At 41.8% G+C, this 21,949-nt stretch overlaps 1 protein-coding gene across 8 annotated transcripts in view; it reads right to left on the bottom strand.

Annotated features, from left to right (window-relative positions):
- Positions 1–21,949, bottom strand: part of Cald1 (caldesmon 1) — a 172,662-nt gene that overhangs the window by 139,417 nt on the left and 11,296 nt on the right. The window contains exon 1 of one of the 8 annotated variants that reach the window (XR_009590748.1): positions 10,650–10,668. The exons of the other annotated variants lie outside the window; for them this stretch is intronic. The gene's annotated coding sequence lies outside the window, so the exon portion shown is untranslated. Of the gene's footprint in view, positions 1–10,649; positions 10,669–21,949 lie in introns of those variants that run through there. 8 annotated transcript variants of the gene reach the window in all.

Genomic DNA, 21,949 nt, shown 5'->3' with positions numbered 1-21,949 from the left:
GGAAACTTCTGAGAGTGACGTCAGCGCTGGGAGGGCGAGAGATGCTCCATTTGAAGCCCATCTGAGGAGATAAGCTATAATATGCTCACATCTCATTCTTTCTCACTTATGCAAAATGATACTTGCTTCAAAGACACTGTGCTCAATCTAAATGCCAACCATAACTGAGTGTGCTGGGATCCGATCCCTTCATCCATGGAAGGCTGAGGAATCTATGTGTTATGTGCCTAGCATGTATGGGGCACTGCCATCTAAGTGGCGTCGCTCTGCTTGAAGCACTACAGCTAACCTGTGCTCATCACATGGTCATGAGCATTTCTTTCTACGGAAAAAGAAGTGAAAAGTCAGGCCAAGCCAAAAGTGAAGATAAAGTGCAGCAGCCAGGAACCATGAGAGGAGAATGGAGGAGGCAGGTGGGGTTGAACACTTCAGACAGGCTGAAAGGGAACCTACATCATCTGCTCCAGGTCCCTGTGCTCCCACGAGACTGCCTGGCCAGCAGGAATTCCCACCGCTGTCATCTCTCTCCGGGGGTACATTTCCAGAACTGAGCCGTGAAGACACCATGCCCTTGCTCCTCTAGAAGTAACCTCTCTGAAGCGGCCTGGGTCGGGCTTTGCCTTACAATGGTGAAAAGGTGGCTACACTCTTACACTGTTGGCATTTAAAATAAATCCCTCCTTCCAAAATGTTTTCACCCTCTTCTCTTACTGCATTTCAAGGTCTAGCTGAAACTCTTAGCACCTCAATAAATCCAGAAGCTTCCATTTAATACCCTCTGCTTTCTGTCAGTTAATCACATACATTCTTTTTACCATTTTATGTGTGAACATTTACCTCCACTCAGATTCAAATACTCAGTTACTGGCTTCTTCTTGCTCTCTAATCTCTTAGGCCACATTAACATGACCCCCCCCCCCAAGCTGATGAATAAAATAAATAACTATCTTAAACTCAAACCTTTTATGTAAATCTCAGGGGCGAGCCACATCACATTTCCAAACTTGGCCTTCTTATTCTCTTCAAAAGGTCTTGAGTTGAAGGTAACTAGAATAGTATTCTCTTGCAAGATACTATCTCTAAGTGAACGTACCTAAGAGTTAGCAATGATTGTGGGCAGTGGTGGCCTCGGGTGGAAGGGAAGAAGCAGGAAATACTTTTGACCACCAATGTGCTCCCTGGGTAATTGTTCACAACTGCAGGCTCGAAACGGAGCAGCAGGAGACAAAGCTTACGTGCAACCCCTGGTTTCTCCAAGTGGGGCGAGCCGTGAGGTGTGCCAAGCTCTGAAGGGTTAGACGCCGCACTCACCTCTCCTTGCCAGTCAGAAAGATCAAAGAGAAAGGGCTGGGCTCAGGCAGTAGGTGGGAGTCAAGAGCCCAGAAAGGCCAGGTGGAGTGATGTGTTCCTGTAATCTTACCACGTGGGATGCAGAGGCAGGAGACAGGAATTTAAGGCCCCCCTGACTGTATAGCAAGTTCAAGGACAGCCTGGAAAACATGAGATCCAGTCTTAAGTAAAGGAAGGGAGGAAGAGAGGGAGGGAGGTGAAAGCAAGAGCAAAATGCAACAGCGAGAAGTCAGCTGAGTAGGGACCTGAATGGGGTGGAAGCGGCTTCTTGTGTTCCTCGCTTGTTTTTGTTTTTCCCCAATGCATAGGGGAGTTTTTGTTTACCTAAATGTTGATTAATTCATCCACCTATTCCTGTTGGCACATCCCAAAGACCAGGAGAAGGCCAAGACAAGAGACATAGACCTGAGAGCAGAGTGAACTTTAACTTGTGTGAAGACTGACAAGCAAGCAATGACAAGGCAAGTCTGAAAAGAGGGGGCAATTATCACAAAGGAACGAGGGGAATTTTTGATTCACAACTTCTTCACAGGCTTAAACTCAGTCCTCAGAGAAGGAAAAAAACAAAAACACAAACAACAGGCTGTACTTTGAAAAGAAAAAAAGTTCTTATTTCTTCCTCTGCAGCTGTGCAAGCCTTACCGCCATGGTTGGATGGATGGCAGGTCGTCAGGACTGTCTGCATCCGTCTCAACCTGACTAGTGCTTCGACCCTTTAACACAGTTCCTCACGTTGTGGTGACTCCCTCAATAGCAAAATTACTACAGCTACTTCATAACGGTAATTTTGCTACCGTTATGAATCGTAATATAAATATCTAACATGCACATAGCCTTAGACAACCCCCAGTGAGGTCATGACCCACAGGCGGAGAAACGCTGGTCTACATGGGTCTTTCAGGACCCCGAAGACTGCTAGGTCACTTTTCAGTACCTGTTTACTTCCTCTTCAGAGGCTCTGTAGGCCCCTCCTGGCTGCTCTAGAATGGCCATCAGTCAGGACCTGCACTCAACTCCAGTTTGACTATTCCCTGCATGCTTTGTGCTTCCACTCAGTGGCTCTTGTGACATCATAGTCTTCATGTCAGCACTGGCTTGGTGGTGGAGGCCTCCTCTTTGTTTCCCAACCTCCCTTTCCAACCCTCACCTCTCCCTAGCAAGACTGTCCACTACTCCTTGCTTCATCGCTTGCCAATCCCAGAATTACTTTGCTTCATCTCTATAGAGTCTTAGCTATCTCTTCATGACTCTTCTGATATTATTTCTCCCATAATTCTCAATAATTCAATATTCCTAAGTATGATCCTCCCAGCCTTTGTTTCTTAAGCTTTATGATGTTATTTACCAACACACCTCAGCCGCCCACCCTCCTTTCCCAGCTGACATCCTCTGATTCACCACTATAAATGCAATGTTCTGTGTAGCAACAGGCAGCTGAACTCACCTGGAAGGAAGCAGCCATGCTTCTTGACTGCTTTTACTCAAACTCTATTGCTACTGGCACTGGGCTACCTGGCAGGCAATTGCTCTTTGGTCCAAATTCAGACTCCCTCTGCTTTCTTGAAGCTTCCCAAATACCCAGCTCCTTTCCTTCCCAGGTAATGAATTTTTCCCCCTTTCACTCCCTCATTCTCCAGTTACCCTCCACTGAATCCAGACAGTTTGTCTTCCGAAAATGAGGCCTCCTTTGTTCCCTGACCTCTCTGAAGTTCTACGCTTCCTCTCTCACATCTCCAAAGCCATTGCTCTTACAATCTCCACCTCTCTTTAATATTGTGGATTCCTCTCTCTCTACTGGATTATGCACACCATTTTTTTATATGCGCAGAATGAAATCAATTTCATCTTAAATTAAGAAAAGAGAAGATCTTCATCAGGGCTACGTGACTTCTAGCTGTTTTTACAAGCTTTTACTCTTTCAACAGAAGTTCTCCAAGCATTGTCTCTACTTGCTGTCTCAGTTTCTTTCCTGCCTATCTATCTCTTCATGCCATGCCAGTTAGGACTTTTCTTCACTATCTTGAGCTTGTCCAGATGTCTGCATGGTCAAATTCAGAGATCAATTCTTATGACTTATTTTACTTCATCTATCAGTCTGTTATCCAATTCACTTCCTCCTTTGGGAAGTTGTTTTTTTTTTGTTTTGTTTTTTTTTTTTCACATGGCTTTTCTAAATGTCACATTCTCCTGATCCTCTTCCTTCCTACAATGGCCATTCTTGTTTTCCTTTGCTACTTTCTAGTCTTTACAGGAGTCATCCATCACACCCATAGCTTTGAGCCCATTTTGTCTCGGTATCAAATAGAATTCAGATACTGATGACTCTCAAAGATGTATCTTTATCAGAACAACTCATCAAAATGCCTGTTTTAATAAACCCAATCAAATATCCACATATCATGTCAAATATAGTGTTTAAAACTAAATAGCCTAATCAGGCATGGTGGCGGGAGCCTGTTATTCCAGGGGAGGCAGAGGCAGGTAGACCTCTGTGAGTTTGAATCCAGCTTAGTCTATAAAAGTGAGTCCTGGACAGCCAAGACTACACAGAGAAACTCTGTCTCAAAAACAAAAACAAAAAACAAAAAAAACAGAAAACCTAAACTAGCCAGCCATTGTCTATCCTCTATTTTTTTCCAAGTTTAATTAATGAAACTTTATTCTTCTATCCTATTAGACAAAAAACCTTTAGCTCATTTTTGATGCTTTTCAGTGGTGTGCTGGTAAGTTATATAACAAACTAAAAGCTTTCAAGTCTGGTGGATGAAGGGGAGGAAGGAAAGTCAGATTTCTCCAGGTAAATGCTCCCTCCACTCTTCACTTCTAGTTGTAAACACGGGGTCCCTCATGGGTCCTGGAGAACAACAGCACATTCGTGAATCTCAACCTTTCGATTTTTGCTCATACGGTCACTCATTTCAACTCCAGGAGCATTCGTTATGGTAACTGGGCTTGCATTCTTCTTCCTCTATGGAAAGGAAAACAGTGGTTTTTTGACCACACCAAGCCAGATTGCTGGTGATAATCCTAAGGATTGGAAGAGGAGTGATGGCTTGGTGCACATCAGAAACAGTCCCATGGCATTCTAGGTCACAATTTGGTCTCAGAAAAATAGTTCATTGCAAATATTTGCTCAGTGCTTAAAAGTTTTCCCAAAGCTCTAAATCCTAGAGGAAGATGAAGCGTTCCCAGGCCAGACTAAAACCTTTTAACCTTAAGTCTCTTAAACATAAATATGTTGCCAAGATGCTGAGTGGATATTTAAATCATCCACTTCCTGTTTTGGTGCTATCTCTCAGTTTTGGAGAGGGACCAAAAATGCTTCATTCCTTCTGGCCCTGCTTTCTTCATTTAAAAAGGATTTATACTGCAGGGGGTTTGACTTCAAGAAAGAAAGAGAGAAAGAAAGAAAAGCACATATTTTGGATGTTAGATTCTGAATGTTTTGACCCTTTCAAACAAAAACACGCTTCTCTGTCACAAGTGGGTAAGAGAAATCAGGTCTAGAACACATCTCAAAGACTCTCAGGGTGATGAGCAAGGAGAGGAAATTAGCCTGGCAACCAGAAGCTGCTTAGAAACATCTAACCAGGACCTGGTTAGGAAATGCCCAGAGTAGCCTATCTGAGTAGATTTTTTTACTGGACCCCCTGTAAATAGTTTTGTTTAGATGTGATTTACCACCATCCAGGAATTATTAATGTGCTGCAGTTAACAGTCTGCTCTCTTTAAATGTAATAAAAACATGAGAACTACCTTTGTGAGGTTTTTCAAGAAAAGAAATGAATAAATAGAAGATTCTGAGTGATGTGTCCTGAGCAGAAAGGGTTGAGTTCTCTGAAAGTCCCAACTAAGATAAAAGTTGGTGAGGAGTGAGCCATGACAGTTTAGACTAGGGGTTCCTAAACAGTTCTGCTTGTGATCCCTTTACACTCAAGAAATTTTGCACAACCTTGGCATGTAGTTATATAAAATGGCTATGCAGAACAAACATTCATGGAAAAGTAATTATAAAGAAATGTATTTTAAAGTAGACTAATTTTGAGCATACATATAATTTTACTTTTGTTATCAAAGACAATTTGCATACGATGAGATAGAAATGTTTGTTAATTTTCACATAAAGAATTAATTCTTGGCTGATACAAAAGATAGGGCATCTTCAACAGTTTTTAGAGTTGATCCATACTCTCATTTTGTAATTGCCAGTGTCAAGAATGCTGCTTCCCACCAGTGCACAGAACAAAACAGCATTAGCATGTTGTGCGAGATTTCAGAAATTGTTGGAAATTTTGTCCTAATTTCAAGCCAAAATCCATCAGATGATTTTTATAAAAATCAAGACAGAGAATTAATATAGTCAAAAGATCTACTAATTTGATACTTACGTGCTAAGGAATGGGGGGGGATATTGAAAGGCTTTGTCTGCTATAATTGAACCATTTTGCTTTGCTGTAGGTAAAAACACCACAATTCATAACATCCAATAGAATCTGAGCTGAGGGGTCTCGGGCCACATTTGGGGGTTATGGTGTGATGGAAGGCATGTTCAGTGCGCAGGCCATATGCTTAGATCAAGACCACAGTGAAGGAGTACCATGCGGCTCTGCCTCGTGGGGCCAGGAAGAGCTTGGAGTCTTTACATGTCCGATTTTGATTTAGATTTTGCTATTATACATTGAGAAACCTTTGTGGGTGACTTCTATATTCAATTATGATCCCAAATAGAGTTGAAACCCTCAGCTTAAGAAGCTATGCTCAGACAATCCCACATAACCGGTTCAATCAATCTGCATTATCCACCTTTGTAGTCTGGACGAAACCTAACCAATTCTGATTGCTCTCCTGGACCTTCTCCCCAGTTCATGTTCCCCAGGAAGGGTGGCTATCATCCACGAGTTACCATAATGTCAGTGAACATTCTTGACTTCAGTCCATTGAACCCACTTGCATTAGGCACTGTTGGGCATTTTGTGTTCTGTGTTGTACTTGACACAGGAACTGAAAGTAGGTTATACACAAATGCCAGTAAAAAAAAAAAAAAAAAAAGAAGGTTTCTGCTTTCAGGTAATGTGGAGAGAATAGTAATAGTAAAAGCAGTAACAAAGTGTAACCTGTGAATTAAATTACAAATAATTTTTTCAGTCAATAGAGGGTGGTTAAAAGCATCAAGACAAAGAAAACCTAGCTGACAGCACATGTTGATTGATGTGTGCTTGGGGAAACCTGTGGGCAACCTGGGTGGTTAGTCATTCCTCCATGGTCTAGGTGGCCAAGAGGCTTGCCCATACACAACCCATTCCTGTGCTGTCAGCTGAGACGCAAAAAGGAGGCATTCTTAGACCAACAAGAGAGGTGGAACGAAGGCCCAGGCAGAGCTCACCGGAAAGGGTTTCCTGAAACCCTTGACATTGCAAATGCTGCATTAGGTTTTTGTTGTTTTTAATTAGCTTCCCATTACTATAACAATACCTGGGACAATCAGCTTATAAAAAGTAAAAGTTCATTTGGACTTCCAGTTTTAGAAATTTCTTTCCACAATCCATTGGTCCCATTGCTTTGGGTCTGTGGTGATGTATCAGGGCCAGAGTAGAACAAAAGTGCTTATTTTCTGGCCAGGAGGTGAAAGACAGAAGAGGAAAAGGACTCGCTTTCCCCCCAGCTCCTTCCAGGGCATACCACCCATGACCTGAAGACTTCCTTTTAGTCTCCTCCTTTTAAAGTAGCTCCAGCACCCTCAAGCAGCACACCAGACTACAAGCTTTGGTGGACAATTAACAGTAACACCGGCACGCACTTTGGGGATATAAGAGACACCACCAGCCACCATGGGCGTGGCCCTCACAATCCTCTCACTGAACAGTGCTTTCACTGCTACGGCTCACGCTTGAGCAGCTAAATTAGAAAGCAGCTTTTTTCCTGGGGCACTAAAACCATGGACTGTCACAGCCCATATTCTTGTAAATAAGTCATGGTGTAATTATAATCAAGTGGAAAGGCAGGGACTAGATCCCCAATCAGGCCTAATTTGGCAGTTCAAAGGTGTGTCAGAAACCTATCGAATTTAGGAAACACTGATTAAGACAGCTGAGAGTAACTTGGAAGATCTGCAACCATTTGACTTATTTCACATGGGTAGGATTTAAGAGTCCCTGGAAATGCAGGATTAGGCCAATTGAGTTGATTAGATAGTCCCCAGCAGCCAGTCATAATATGTTCACCTCTAGTGAGCATTTATGATGCTGAAGTTTATTCTGCCTTAGAGAATAATATTAATCAAGTTAAATACCTTTGTAAAAGTTCAATATCTGCTAAGTGTTTTGGTGACCTTCCTATTTCTGTAAGCCATCCAAGATTCCTTTTGCAGGTTTATAGTCTCTGGTTTTCTAAACATTGTCAAAAGAAGGAGGGGAAAACCTTAGATTCAAGGGTGTTCTTGTGGACTTTGGCTTCCGTGTCCCATTTCTGTCTATATAGTTTAATTTTTTTTTCTAGCAGTGAGAATAAGTTCTCATCGCCTCTGCAATGCAAAGCTGGTGCAGATCTTGGGAGTAAGCTGTCCAGGCATCGCTATCTAAGTGTCTCCAAAGCTGATCTGAGGGGATGCTGATCTTACTTTCTTTGTTTTCCAACAAGACTGCCCCAAACTTCTCTTTTCATGCTAGAAAAAAAAAAGTTACAGACATGACCAAAACTCACATGTCAAAATAGAGACAACAGTGAACATGCATTTTGTTCTACATGGAATTCTCCTAGGAAAGACAGAAGTTGAAGGCAATCCAGCTTGAAAGGAAAACAAACAAGCAAAACCAAACTTACAAGAAAAAAATTAATGCTTATTGAGCCCCAGTAGGCTCAGGGCTAAGTTATTTATATTATTTCATTTAATCTTGTTCTCCTCCCATGTTCCACAGAGGGGGAAAGGGAAGCTCAAAGACAGCACTACCTGCCTGGGCTCTCACGAGCCTTTGACACTCCCTAGACATGCTCTCCTGTGTTCCATCTTCAGCTGAGCTGTTCAGAGTCCTTCACGGAGGAGTTTCGAATCCATGAGAAATAATGCTGTGATTCAGGAGCCTGTGAGCAAGCTGTAGGTATGCTATTCATATGTCCAGTATTATACTGAGTTGCCTCCCAGGAAATGTATTTGTAACATTAGCTAGAAATTTGGGGGTAGGCAAGAACGCAAAATTCTCATAGGTTTTAGCTTGTACTTTCTATCCTCTGGACATATAATTTTTTCTCCTTAAGTTATAGCATTTCTACTCTTTGCTTATAATTATTCAGTTCTCACCATAAAATCTTAAGCTACAGTTTATCTTTACGATAGAGCTTCCATTCTATAGCTTAGCCTTGCCACAAAGTCATAATCTACTTCAACCTTCCAAGTGCTAAGATTATGGGGCTATGTCACTCAGGGCTTTTGTTTGTTTGTTTGTTTGTTTGTTTGTTTTTAATCACCCACACTCGTAGTTAGGCTTAGTATTATAACCTTTTGGAGTTTATTTGTAGACATTTCAGTGTAGACAGTGTGCTCTATGTGTGTGTGCAGAAATAACTCTAGTCTAATCCTAGGAAGTGTTGTTAGTACATAGTCGACCCCACTCAGGAGTGCACACGGCAAAACAGCGACTGGTATTTAAATACCACTGTCTGAATAGACCCAAAGGTCTGTAATTGGCTTAAAGGATGAAGAAACTTTTCTTTAGGCAAACAAATGGGTAATGAACTTATGTGGTTGGTTTGGCTAGAACGTTTGGTTCAGGCCTTCTCATCCTGGTGTTTATGGGGTCTGAGGGTCAGACCAGCTCGTCACGGGGATGTGTTGTAGATCTGAGATTTGGTTGGAGGTCTGTGCCTATTTAATGAAAGACTGGGGCCTGGCTAGAACAGTGAGCAGACCAAACCATCAGAACATGGTAATGTGTGACAATGGAATGATCCCTTTGCATGAGGTACTTACCAGATCACTTCTAAGGACTGGGTAGAGACTTTAACACAGGTCGAAGAATAGGCCTTGTGGCAGTTTTTGTGCTGAGCAAGAGAGGAGCTACAGACCCAAGGAGGCCTGGGCCAAGAGACCAGCATAGTCAACATGGCTGAGTTCTATAGGGATCAGGATGAGGGAAGGGAAGCTGAAGGCCAGGTCCCCAGAGGGAGAAGTTTAGGGTAGTGGTGGGATAAATGCTGGGAGGAGCCACAGGCACCAAGGGAGACTTGTCTCAGGTTTGAGATCTAACAACTAGGTCATAATATTGTAACATTTTGAAATACTGAGGTTAAAAAAAAGGAAAGAAAAAAAGAATTAGGCACCATATAAATATTCAGTAATCAAGATGACATCAGACTTTCTAAGATCAACACTGGAACTAGGAGGTAATGAAAAAAATACAAATACTGTCTGGAGAAATTTTAGGGGTAGTATTTACAGTCTAGAATTCTATGCCCAGTTAGATAAGTATTTAAGTATGTAGTATAGACAAATATAGATATATAGATATAGAAAAATATACAGATGTATCCAATACACAGCAAATGCATTGCTAAAGAGCGCAGACTCCTTATTTGGACTCACAAGGTAACTAAAAGCAGGATAAAAAACCCGGCAACCATGCCTTCATGTTATATCTGCCTCCTGTACTTTGGATTCAGTTCCTACCAAACCATGCATGTACGCATGTTGATCACTCTGGAGTGTTTGTCTATAAACTGTTCAGACCCCATTCATTTCATTTTCCTTCAGGACTATAGGCACAAAGGTCAGAGTAACTGAAGAACCTGACCTTCAGCTTTTATAGCTCCTGTTTCAAACCTCCAAAAAAAAAAGTCTCTATTTTCTGTACTAAGCCTGCAGTCACCTTGAAATTCAAGACACAACACTTGTTAGACAGGCCACCCAGGTTGAGATCACTCCCGAGCAGAAGCAATCACCTCATGGTAACTGGATTGTCCCCTCAAGCGATAAGGACTTCTTCAAGCCATCTTGCAGAACCAGAACTGAGATAATGACCACCCAGACCACACTTTGACGAAGACTACTTAATAAGGCATACATCTTGCCCCCTGCCCAAGTTCCTTTCAAAGCTCAAGTCAATACCCCAAGGATGTGTAAAGATGCTTAATCTTAGCTTCATTATGTAAAATAAAATCCTTTTCTGTCTTTTTACCATTACTTCCACATGCTTTCTTTGGGATTCAGTGGCCACCCTGGCCATGTTAGGACCCTCATCACTGGCCTAGAATTCTATTACATTAGGGCAATTAAGTTCTTAAAAATGTTGTCTTTACTGAACACTTACCCAGAAATCTTCTGGGTGATCTTCTCCATCAAATCAGAGTATAAAGAAAGAGGAGAGTGGGGACCAGGAAATGGAGGATTCAAATTTCCACCCACATACAAAGGAAATTCCTTTCACTCTTAGAAAGGAAATTCCTAAGATGATTGAGAACTGAAGACTTAGAATGGCAAGCTGTGCAACAAACCTAGAAAATTCAAAGAAGTTTTCAGAAAAGATGTCTTTAGAAAGATAACTATTGACAAATTCCTCAGTATTTTTAGCTCTAATAATAATAATAAACCCCTACCAGGTACTCTTGGGGAATTAGTCTTAACAAACACTAATCTAGGAAGAGAAGTGCAGTGATTATGAAATAGGGGAGTGATTATGAAATAGGGGGAGGTGAGAGGAGAGAAATAATAAAAGCAACTAGAAGTAATCAGATGTGTTTATCATGTGCTAGGATGATGTTTGAAGGACGAGAAAGATGGTGTGGTAAAGGGGAAGATTGTATGAAAGTACTAAACCTCCCTCTTGAAAATAATAACAATGCAAATAATATCAATGCGAGTGATGGCTCTCACTCTCACAAAGCTACAGTCTACTACGACAATAAGATTTCAGCCTATGAATAGACAACAGACAGAAGTACTGAAGTCAGAGCACACATTTTCAACAGAAGAGCCTATGCAATTCCTTGAGAAAAAATGTCTCACATTCAGTTGTCCTGGGACAGTTGGGTAAGCTAATAGAAAAATTCGGTTCAATAGCTACCTGATACTATGTATAAATATGTATCTCCAGGATATAGAGCTAAACATAAGCACCAAAATAACGAGACTTCTTAGAAAACATGAGGCTTTTTGCTTCCTGGGTGTGTACATATGTTTCCCGAAGAGAAAAGAAAAGAAAAGATGCTAGTCACAACATTTCAAAGAATGATGAATTAAATTGTATAAAAATACAAAGCTTTGGCTTATCAAAAGACAACACTGAAAAAATGGAAAGGCAAGTTACTGTCCTGAAGAAAATATGCACAGTACATGATGGCGATTTACAGCCAAAGGTGCAATCAAAATAAATCTGATTAAAACTAAGCTAGGCATGGTGTAACGCCAAGACCGAAGAGCTGAAGTGGAAGGATCACTGTGAGTTGAAGCCAGACGAGGGTAACACAGCAGGTTTGAGAGCAACCTGGGCGAAGCGGCAGAACTGTGAACCAACAAACCACAACAAAACCAAACAACAAACTTCCAATTAGAACTTGTGCAAATAACTTGAATTGAACCTTCTTCATAAAGTCCGTCATTACAAAGTTCCACGTGCACACCATGGATACCCGTGCACATATACCGTGCAAACACACACAACTGTAGTAATAATAATGTAAAACTGATGATCTTCCATTAGACATACGGAAAATATGAGAAAACGAGAGAAAGCCACTAGAATGGTTTGAACACAGGAGACTAACTTCTTCAAACGTCATAAAAGCAGAGTGCCAGGGGTGCCAATTTATTGTTTATGAGATTTGAAAATGGCATGAGCATACTTTAGCAACTTCTTACAAAGTTAAACGTATAGATACTCTTAGGCAGAAAAATTTCATTTCTTAGTTTATACTCAAGGTAACTAAAACACATTTGTAAACACACACACAGACACACATACCTCACCAAAATAAAAGTATTTTAATGTTACAGTATTTTTATTTACATTATCCCAAACTGAAAACTTAAGTGACCCTTAACAGGACAATGGGAAATAGACTACACATGTTATTTTTTTTTCATTGGTTAAGCAAGAAAAACTCAGTGTACATGCAAGAACACGTATGACTCATAAAATCACTGTGTGAAATAGACTATCCAAAGTCAAGGCATGGTTTAATTTTATTTATATGAATTAAAAAATATATATTGAATTTATGACAAGAGCAATCTGAACAGTGATATAGAAAGAAACAGGGTAAATAGTAAAAGAATGAGGTATTCTAATTACCTTAATCTTATGTGTGTACGTGTGTGTGTGTGTGTTTGTGTGTGTATAAGTTTCCGTTTGTCTCCAATAAGACCCCAGAAATGGAATTTCTGGGCCTAAGGTTAGGTATAAGTTTGCCTTTGTAAAACATTGTCAAATTGTTCTGCAAAGTTAGTGTGTCATTTTTATCTTTTGCAAGGTTGGCAACTGAAATTTTCCAATACAATAAAAATATAGTGTTTAGATTTTGACTATTTTCCATGTAAAAACTTTTACTTTCAGGGTGTGTACATGCACGTATTGTCATTTAGTCCTTGATGCTGTAGTCAGTGATGCTGTAGTCAGTGATGCTGTACGCATACAGTGGTGTTCAAGATCACATCACTCCGTGACATCATGGCCATATTAATTTCTTTAATTATGTTCTAAGACAATGACAAATGTCCACACAATGACAAAATTGCCCAGTATCACATTTCTTGGAACGTATCCCTTGATAGCTTTCAACTGAAAAAACAATAACAAAACCCCCACAAATGGCAACAAAAAAACTAGATAGATAGATGATAGATAGATATAAAATCAAAATTTTACTGTAGAGAAAACAGTGACTACCATCACAGTCAACTTCCCTTAATTAATAATACTTATTAAAAGAAAATATAATGTCTTCAGTTCCAAGCAAAATATTTTACACTCAGATAAACTGATATTCAAATATACCCACTAAAAAAACAAATCCATTTTTATGAAGGTCAAATAATTTACTGCCCCAGCTTGTGTTTTAAGGAGTTTCTAAAGAATAAAGAATTATGTATGTAGGGACTGGGGACTTAGCTCAGTAGAAGAGTATTTGCCCAGCAAATGAAAGTCCTGGTATTCAGCTCCGAGGCTGTAGGGTGGGGGTGGGGGAGTGCGGTGGAGTTGGGGCTGAACCGTACCCAGGAAAGATGAGTGCTATGCTATACGTAAAGATAAACTGTATATGTCAAAAAAAGTGTGTTGGGGGGCTGGAGAGATGGCTCAGAGGTTAAGAGCACTGTCTGCTCTTCCAGAGGTCCTGAGTTCAACTCCCAGCAACCACATAGTGGCTCACAATCATCTGTACTGGGATCTGGTGCCCTCTTCTGGTGTGCAGGTGTACATGCGGCTAGAGCACTCATATACATAAAATAAATAAATAAATCTTTTTTAAAAAAGTGTGTTGGTGGGAGATTGTATGTATTGGCTATTTTAGATAGATAGATAGATACATACATACATACACACATACATACATACATACATACATACATACATAGATGGACCTGGACCCCCTGCACAGATATAGCCCATGGGAGATCAGTTTCCAAGTGGGTTCCCTAGTAAGGGGAGCAGGGGCTGTTTCTGACATGGATTCAGTGGCCAGCTCTTTGTTCACCTCCCCCTGGTGAGGTAGCCTAACTAGGCCACAGAGAAAGAGGATCCAGACAGTCCTGATGAGACCTGATACGCTAGGGTCAAGAAGTAGGGAAGAAGGACCTCCCCTATCAGTGGACTAGAGGAGGGACATGGTGGGGGGTGAGAAGGAAGGAGGGAGGGATTGGGAGGAGATGAGGGAGGGGGCTACAGTCAGGATACACAGTAAATAAATTGTAATAAAGAAAAAAGATGGATGGATGGATGGATCGTTAGATGATAGATAGATAGATAGATAGATAGATAGATAGATAGATGATAAATAAATGATAGATGATCATAGATAAGAAGGAAGAAAGAAAGAAAGGAAGAAAGGCCAACAGTTAAACTCTTGGATTTAAAACAAAGTATAGAGATTATTAAATAATAATAGCTCACAGACAAATTAAAAAGATGGTAAAGTCTGTGCTTTGTCATATTTTCTTGTTAAATTTTCAAACAGGAACAAAGCCAGCTGTGGTGATACATACCTGTCAGTCTAGCATTTAGGAGGATGAGGTCAGAGAACCTCAAGTTTGAGGCCAAGCTGGGATGCAGAGCTAGTTCCAGCCCAGCCCAACCAGGCACTACTTAGTAAAACCATGTCTCTAAATAAATGAACATTTAAAGAAAGATAGAAATTGAATGTTTACACCCCAAACAATTAAAGGGGGTAAATAAAAATAAGGAAAGGAGAAAACAGGGATCAAAGAATATCCATGGGAGAAAAAAACTAAAATACTAGAAATAAAACTGAATTACTTTCTATCTAAAATGTTTGAAAGCCTGCCTCTATGGTGGCCCACACCTATGCAAAGGCAGGTAGATCTCTGAGTTCAAGGCCAGCCTAGTCTACAAAGTGAGTTCCAGGATAGCCAGGGCTGCACAGAGAAACCTTGTCTCAAAACAAACAAACAAACAAACAAACAAAATGTTTGAAAGTATTAGATAAATATTTCAATACCATTTTTTTCTCAGAAATTAATGAAGAAAAAAATTAAAGTTATCAGGAGTAGATTTGAATACTAGTTAAACCTAGTTGAAAGGGTTTAAGCAAATTATAAATCCTCAAGTGAAAGTATTCATTTTTGTTTGTTGTAAAATCTAGTATTAAAAACAGCAAGCTTAAAAAAAAACCAACACATTTGTGTTAACTCCTTTACTGATAAAATATTTAATAACTGGCAACATCTTTACTTTGCCAAGAATTTTAGAATTCTCTTTTTGTATGTAATTATAAAAATGCTCTGCCATTTACCAAATAAGTCCTCCTCCTCCTTCTTTTCCTCCTTCTTCTTGCCCCAATTCTGTTCATATAAAGAACTTTTCTCATTAGTGTGCTTTTGTTCTTGTGTTCTGGTTTTTGATGTTGTTTGGGTTTGATATTAATATCATTATCCTCAGTCCTTTCCTATCAGATATCAAGACTTCAAAAATATTTACAAAGTATTTCTTAATGAAGAAAAAGACATAAATGCAACACTTATCTAATCACCAGCTTGCCCCCTCGGTGCCCAAGCTAGAGGGCCTTGCTCTGATACTCTTTACTAGTTGCTTTTCTACATACTGAATGGTGCATTTTTCACAGACCCCAGGTGAATCAAGGTCTCTTTATACAGCAGAAGGCCAGCTTGAATGGCGCATATTTACTTTACCAAGCTCTGTGAAGTCCGGTGGTAATTTATATTGATTACATAAGAAGAAACTCCATCCCTGGTACAACATGGTCTTTCAGCTGCAGAACCACACCTGTAGAAAAGCTAAGTCACATCTGGTTCCATAAATCTGTTCTTTCTGATTCTCTGGGGAGATATTTTTATGTAAACTATATGGCTACATGTGGAACAGAAAAGACCCAAACATATGTGCCAAACCCAGGAAGCATGAGCCTTGAGCTCTTATTTTCTTCCCTGCCTTTGATGGCTTCCTGTCTGAGTGTTGACTCAATCCGTCTTAGAAAAGGTGTCTCTTAATCAGCTTTGCTAAGGCTGAGCAAGTGGTTTCAGTATCCTGATATTGTTACTATCAGATGTTAAGAAACTTCTCCTAGATAAGAATATTGTTTGACTTACTGATAGGTAGAATCCCTGTGCCCCCTCCCCCGCCCCCCCCCCCCCCACTTAAGCTCTGGATACAAAGACACATTTCCTCATCCTAGGTAGGTTAGTCTTTATTTAGGTGCGTGCACACATTAGGTTGCGTCTCTACTCGATATCAATTCAGGCATAGCAAACGAAGTGACTGACTCCCTGAAGGTAGCTTGTTTGTATCCAACCTCTGAACTACACTTAGCCTTTTCTTCCTCCACAAGTGTTCTGTCAGTGAAAGCAAACAGTAAAGAGGCGACCTTGATGCAAAGTACAGCAATGAGATTATGCTGGAGGCCAGAAACACAGTCAACTTCAGAGTTAAGATAGACCACATCTAGTCTAAGCCCTCCACTACAAGGGCTGACATCACAAGAAGGTGAGTCACCCACTGACGCCATCAACTTGTTCAAAGGGGTAAACAGAATTCAATGGATTGTTTCCGTTGTTGTCTGTTGTTAATTCACAGTCCAAAAATAATTTGGAAGATCAACATATGAATGACTAACATTGAAATAACTTCTAGAAAGCAAGTCCTTCTGTAGTTTATTTATTACTAATAGGTACTTGTTTATGAAGCCTCGATTTCAAGATGTGAAGGAGTGTGATGTCACCCCAGCTCCTCTTCCTCCTTCCCCGCCTCCTCCCCGCCCTTTCTTCTGTTAGTGTCAAACCTTTCCCAAGGAACCAGAGTATTACCCAATACTAACTTTAGGAGCAAAGCAAAGCAGCTGAGCCCAGTATACCTTTTCATGCTGAGCTTTGGTCTCCAGTGGCAGGGAGGAGGGTGCTATAGGAAGTTGTGTGTGGCCCCAGGATGGCTAGCCTCAGGCATGGAAAGAGTATGAGTGTCCCGCATCAGGATGGAGCAGGCAGAGGAATATACTTGTGGTCTCAGGATAACCAAAGACCAGAGGAAGCCTATGTCCTTTCAGGTGGAAATTCCTCAAGAAAATGGCTTGTCCAGCAACCATCTGTTCAAGAAATGGGTTGTCTTATACGATTTTCATTTCTGTATTAGATTTCCAGCAGTAGATCCACAATGTACATGTTAAAAATTTCTCATAAAATGATATTGATCCAAGGACCTTAACAAAGGACACGTAATAAAAACTAAGATCCATATAAAGTATGGTATTTCATTAATAATATTGTAATAATATCATTTCATTATTTGTTATAAATATAACATATTAAAGTTCACAATAAATGAAATTTGGTGCAGGGTATGAGAATTCTGTAATATTCTTGCAACTGTAAACCTAAAAGTATTTCAAAATAAAATTTTATTTAAAGAATAAAAAAAGACCCACCCATATGGTTGCTTATGCAAGTTTAACCCCAAGCACAGTCACTGGTTTCCAACATGCTTTTATTCTATATTTTTAGAGCATTTCAAAATTTGAATGTATTCAGCTATATGATATTAAAATCACAGTGATTGCCAACACGAGAATATTCACATATGTGATCTCATGTGTCAGAACTTCAAATACAGATTAGAGACATATTAACAAATCATAGTGCAACATGACTCTTAAGATTGTACAGTTGTTGGATACATACAAGGCTTAAAAAGAAGGTAACGCTGATATTTGTGTTAGGAAAAAGCTTGAGTCGGAGCTAACCTGTTTCACTGTCCCTTTGCAGCACTGAAGGTTTCAGAGTTTCTCCAAAGATGATTGCCAATTCTGACTTCTCCCTCTCTCTCTTTTAACACATGTGTGTGTTTGTCGTATCTGTGTGCCTTTTTCCTTGTGTGTAGGCACATGAGTATTGCCGTGCCCATGCCCATGTGTGCAAGTGCCCTTGGAAGCCTGAACTTGACAGCTGGGTCTTCCTTGATTGCTCTTCACCGAACTGATTCCTGCTAGTCTGGGTAGCCAGTCCAGACTGGGAGATCCCAGTCTTTCCATCCTGAGCACTGGAATCACTGGCAGAAGGCACATGGCACAGCTGCCCAGCATTGATGTGGGTACTGGAGATTCAGACTCTGATCATCTTACTCACATGACAAATGCCTTATACCCGAGATGCCTCTTCTGGCCCACACCTGTTAATGCGGAGATTTAAAGACAAGAGGAAAACCAGAACCCTATCGTTGTGTATGCATTGGATTATGCACTTTGAATCAGCATACTGTAGACTGTAGACACACGCAAGTCATGTGTCAGCTGAAAAAATGAAGCATATGGAGGAAATAACCTGAGACAGTATCAGCAGTGACGGAGTAGCCCTCCATGTTTTCTCTCTATACTAAACACACACTGCATCTTTTACACATTTTAGGTGGGTAGGAAGAAGAGAAGCCTGATCCTGGGAGCCTCCCAGACAAAGGAGTCTGCTGAAGCTCTCACGTGTGGGAAGACTGCTGGAAACCTTGGATGGGTCTTTTCAGCCTAAACTGAGTATGATTTGACTTGCTCCCACTGCCCAAGCCCAAGCAGAGTCTTCTGCTTACAAACGGAAAAGGGAAGAAAACCATGTCTGTGCTGGAAGAAACCTTGCTGCTTGAAGTCTTTTTCTATGAAAGCGCTGTCCTCCCTACCTGGGCATTACAGGAAAAGTTCGGCTAAGGACAGCCAGGCACAAGGAGGCCATAGAGTCACACAGCTGTGGTAAGAAGGAAGGTCCTTGAGTCCTTACCCAATAGGCCACTACCTGGAACCTCAGCCCCTACAAAATGTGTGTCCAGCCATCAAAAGATTGACCTTGACCAGAAACACCTTGAAAAGGAATTATCAGGGTGTAACCACTCCCAGTGGAAAGAATAACTGCTGTATTTTTAACAGCACAAGTAAAGGTCAAAATATGGAGAGACATGAAAGTTTAATGAAATGGAAAAAAAAATAATAAAGCAACCATCGAACTCCCACACTCCTTGCTTCCTATTTATACAAACACAGATGGGCCCGCAGCTCCGGGCCAGCTGATCCTAACTACCTCACCAACTCTCAGGGTGATGGCTAGACATTTCCACCCCACCAGCCCCATAACTGCTTCCTACCCTGAAGAGTACGGGGAAAGCATTTATCATCGACCTCTGGAAACGGGTATTTGTAAACAAGAGCTCTCAGGCCATCAACACTAAAGCAGAAGGTGCCCAATGGTCACAAGACATTTCCAGCAGTATACATCTCAATGGGAGAAGAAACAGAAAACAGAAGGAGGAGGGGGAAGACACCAAGGAGGAGCAGGAAGGGGTGGGGGAGGAAAGTGGCTATTTCAGGAAAACCTGTCTCTTTAGTTTTAAGAAGAGGAAGAGGAGGAGGAAAGTTTTGGTGAGGTAACCACATGAGCATGCCGTCTTGTAGCTGACATGGTTCTAGACCACTGAGTACTTCAGACAGCTACAGACTGACTTTCAGTAACTCTCAAAGGGATCATGCTCTCCTTTCTCCCCTTGTAGCTGTGGGGGAGCTTAGAATGTCCCTAGGCAACCCAAAGTCTAATATCTATCTTGACAACTCAAATGGTGTTTCAGAACAAGCTAGCAACTGCCCATGGCTGGTCCCAAAAAGAATCGCTTTGAAGAGCCAGGAAAATGGTTCGGCTGGAGAACTGCTTTCTGTGGAAGCGTGAAGAACTGAATCTGGATCCCTGGAACCAGCGTCAGGCACGGCACTGCACGCCTATAGTATCTGTGCTGGGGACAGACAGGCAGGTCACTAGAACTCCCCTGGTCAATCAGCACAGTTGAATCAGGGAGGACCATGTTCAACAAGAGTCCCTGTCTTAAAAAAAAAAAAGGGGGGGGTGGAGTGGGGGTGAGGGTTGGAGGGCAATTGAGGAAGATACCAGTTGTTGACCCCCTGACCCCCTCCCCCACACCATACACATTTAGAGGCATAAGTAAATGTTTATTCTTTTTTTTTTTTGCCTCAAAGTTTATATCTACGTATATTAAACCTACAGCAGTTATTGCTGGGTCTCTGGCACATACAGTTTTAAAAATATAAACAATGCAGACCACTAAGCCATAACGAAAGCAATACAGTTAGCTCTGACTATATTAATTTTTTTTTCATTTTTAGGCCATATATTTTTTTATCATTTTCAACTCTAATGTGCACCTATGTACAGATACAGAAAGTATGTCCTGTGAGAGCCAAGATACATGTACATACTAACTGTACGTGACAGTCACTGGCACTTTCGTGGCAGAGGGGTGCAATGGTGGACAGAGCAGCTAGGGCTGGCGTGAGACCCCAGGCAACTTGGAACCCTGGGGCTCCACTCTGAAGTGGTATACAGAGCTAGCCTTTAAGAGGAAGGAGGAGGGGGAGGGGGAGGGGGAGGAAGGGGAGAAGGGGGGAGGGGGAGGAGCGGGGGAGGGGAAGGAGGGGGAAAGGAGAAGGGAGGAGGGGGAGGAGGGGGAGGAGGAGGAGGAGGAGGAGGAGGAGGAAGCCAAGATAACATGACATTAAACAAACAAAAACAGAAGGCTGCATCCCGAAGTGGGGGTATGGGAACCAGCAGAGCGCGCAAAGAGGGAAATGAGGGAGCAAGTAGATCAATACATGAGTTCTTAGAACGGGAATTTAAAAGAATCAGAATAAGTGTCTTTTTAAAGAAAGGTACAGAAACTGAGTGGTAGACAGGAGAGAAGCTAAAGTATTAAGAGGATGACCATCCCCCCCAGTGTGCGTGGGCACTCCCAGCCTATGACTGCTATTCTGAGGACGCTCTTCCTGTCTTTTTCCCAGAGTCCCCCAGTTTGGACGACCACGGTCACCTCCTCAATAGTTCTGATCTGAGCCAGAGGATTGATGAAAAAGAGCAAAACTGGGACACACACGGAGAAGGAAGGGAAATAAACCGGAAAAGAAAGAAAATAAACCGGAAAAGGAGACAGGACAGCACTATGAGCTCTGGCAGAGAAAATGCAGATACAGTCAGGAGGGCCGCCTAGAGCAGAGCCTGCGAGCAAGCCTGTGAGCTTTAAGCTTGAGAAGAGACAGAAGAAGCAAAGACAACATGATTCATAGCACAAATATGTGTAGGCTCCTAATATTTCCCCTGTATTGACACGGTTCCTGGCAGAGATGAGCTTTTGTAAGAACACTGAAAATGGCCACCGGCTCCTTCCAGCCCTTGCGGATGCCCACACAGCCCCTGGGCTGCCTGTCTCTTAGGCCGCTCCAGGGTAGCTCACCTCTCCCTCAGACCGAGCCTTGGCGCAGCCTTCCCACCAGCCCCTCCCCCAGCCTGGTGGCCGCATACCAGACTGTCTGCGCTGTGGTTTCCCAGCCTTCCACAGATAGGCCACAGCAAGCGAGGTTGTGCCTCAGTGCGTCATTTCAGACCTCGTTTGACTTTTCACCAGATCAGAATTTCGCATTGTGAAAGGCTGAAAGTAAATATCAAGGGCAAGTTCAAAAGGTCAAGCGGCTTCTAGCAAAGCTGTGCCCTAGGCCTCGAAGGTAGAGGGACTGCAGTCAGCAGTAGGGTCTTGTGGAGGTTCGGAAAACATGCCACGTGAGTTTCCACCTCGATTTTGAATTGGGGCATATTCCGGGTTAATTCATCTGTTGGGACACTAATCCCTTCACCGCAAAATAGGCTCTTTCTTGCATCTTTACAGAGACAATCAAGTTAAAAAGAGGTCATGGACATGGGGTGCAATACAGTAAGACTAGTGGCTTTCTAAGAATGGGGATGGGGACACAGACGCAAGCAGAGATAGTGTCACAGGAGCAGGGGCACAACTATCTAGTTGAGAGTGAACCGTTAGAGAGAGCACAGCCTTCCTCATGGCCCTGGAAGGAACCAAGCCCGGGGATGCCCTGGCCTTCTAACCTGAGAACTGTGACAAAA

Source organism: Meriones unguiculatus, chromosome 3 (assembly GCF_030254825.1).
Source record: "Meriones unguiculatus strain TT.TT164.6M chromosome 3, Bangor_MerUng_6.1, whole genome shotgun sequence".
NCBI lineage: Eukaryota > Metazoa > Chordata > Mammalia > Rodentia > Muridae > Meriones > Meriones unguiculatus.
Note: the sequence above shows the minus strand (reverse complement) of the source record. Positions and strands in the feature narration are given on the sequence as shown.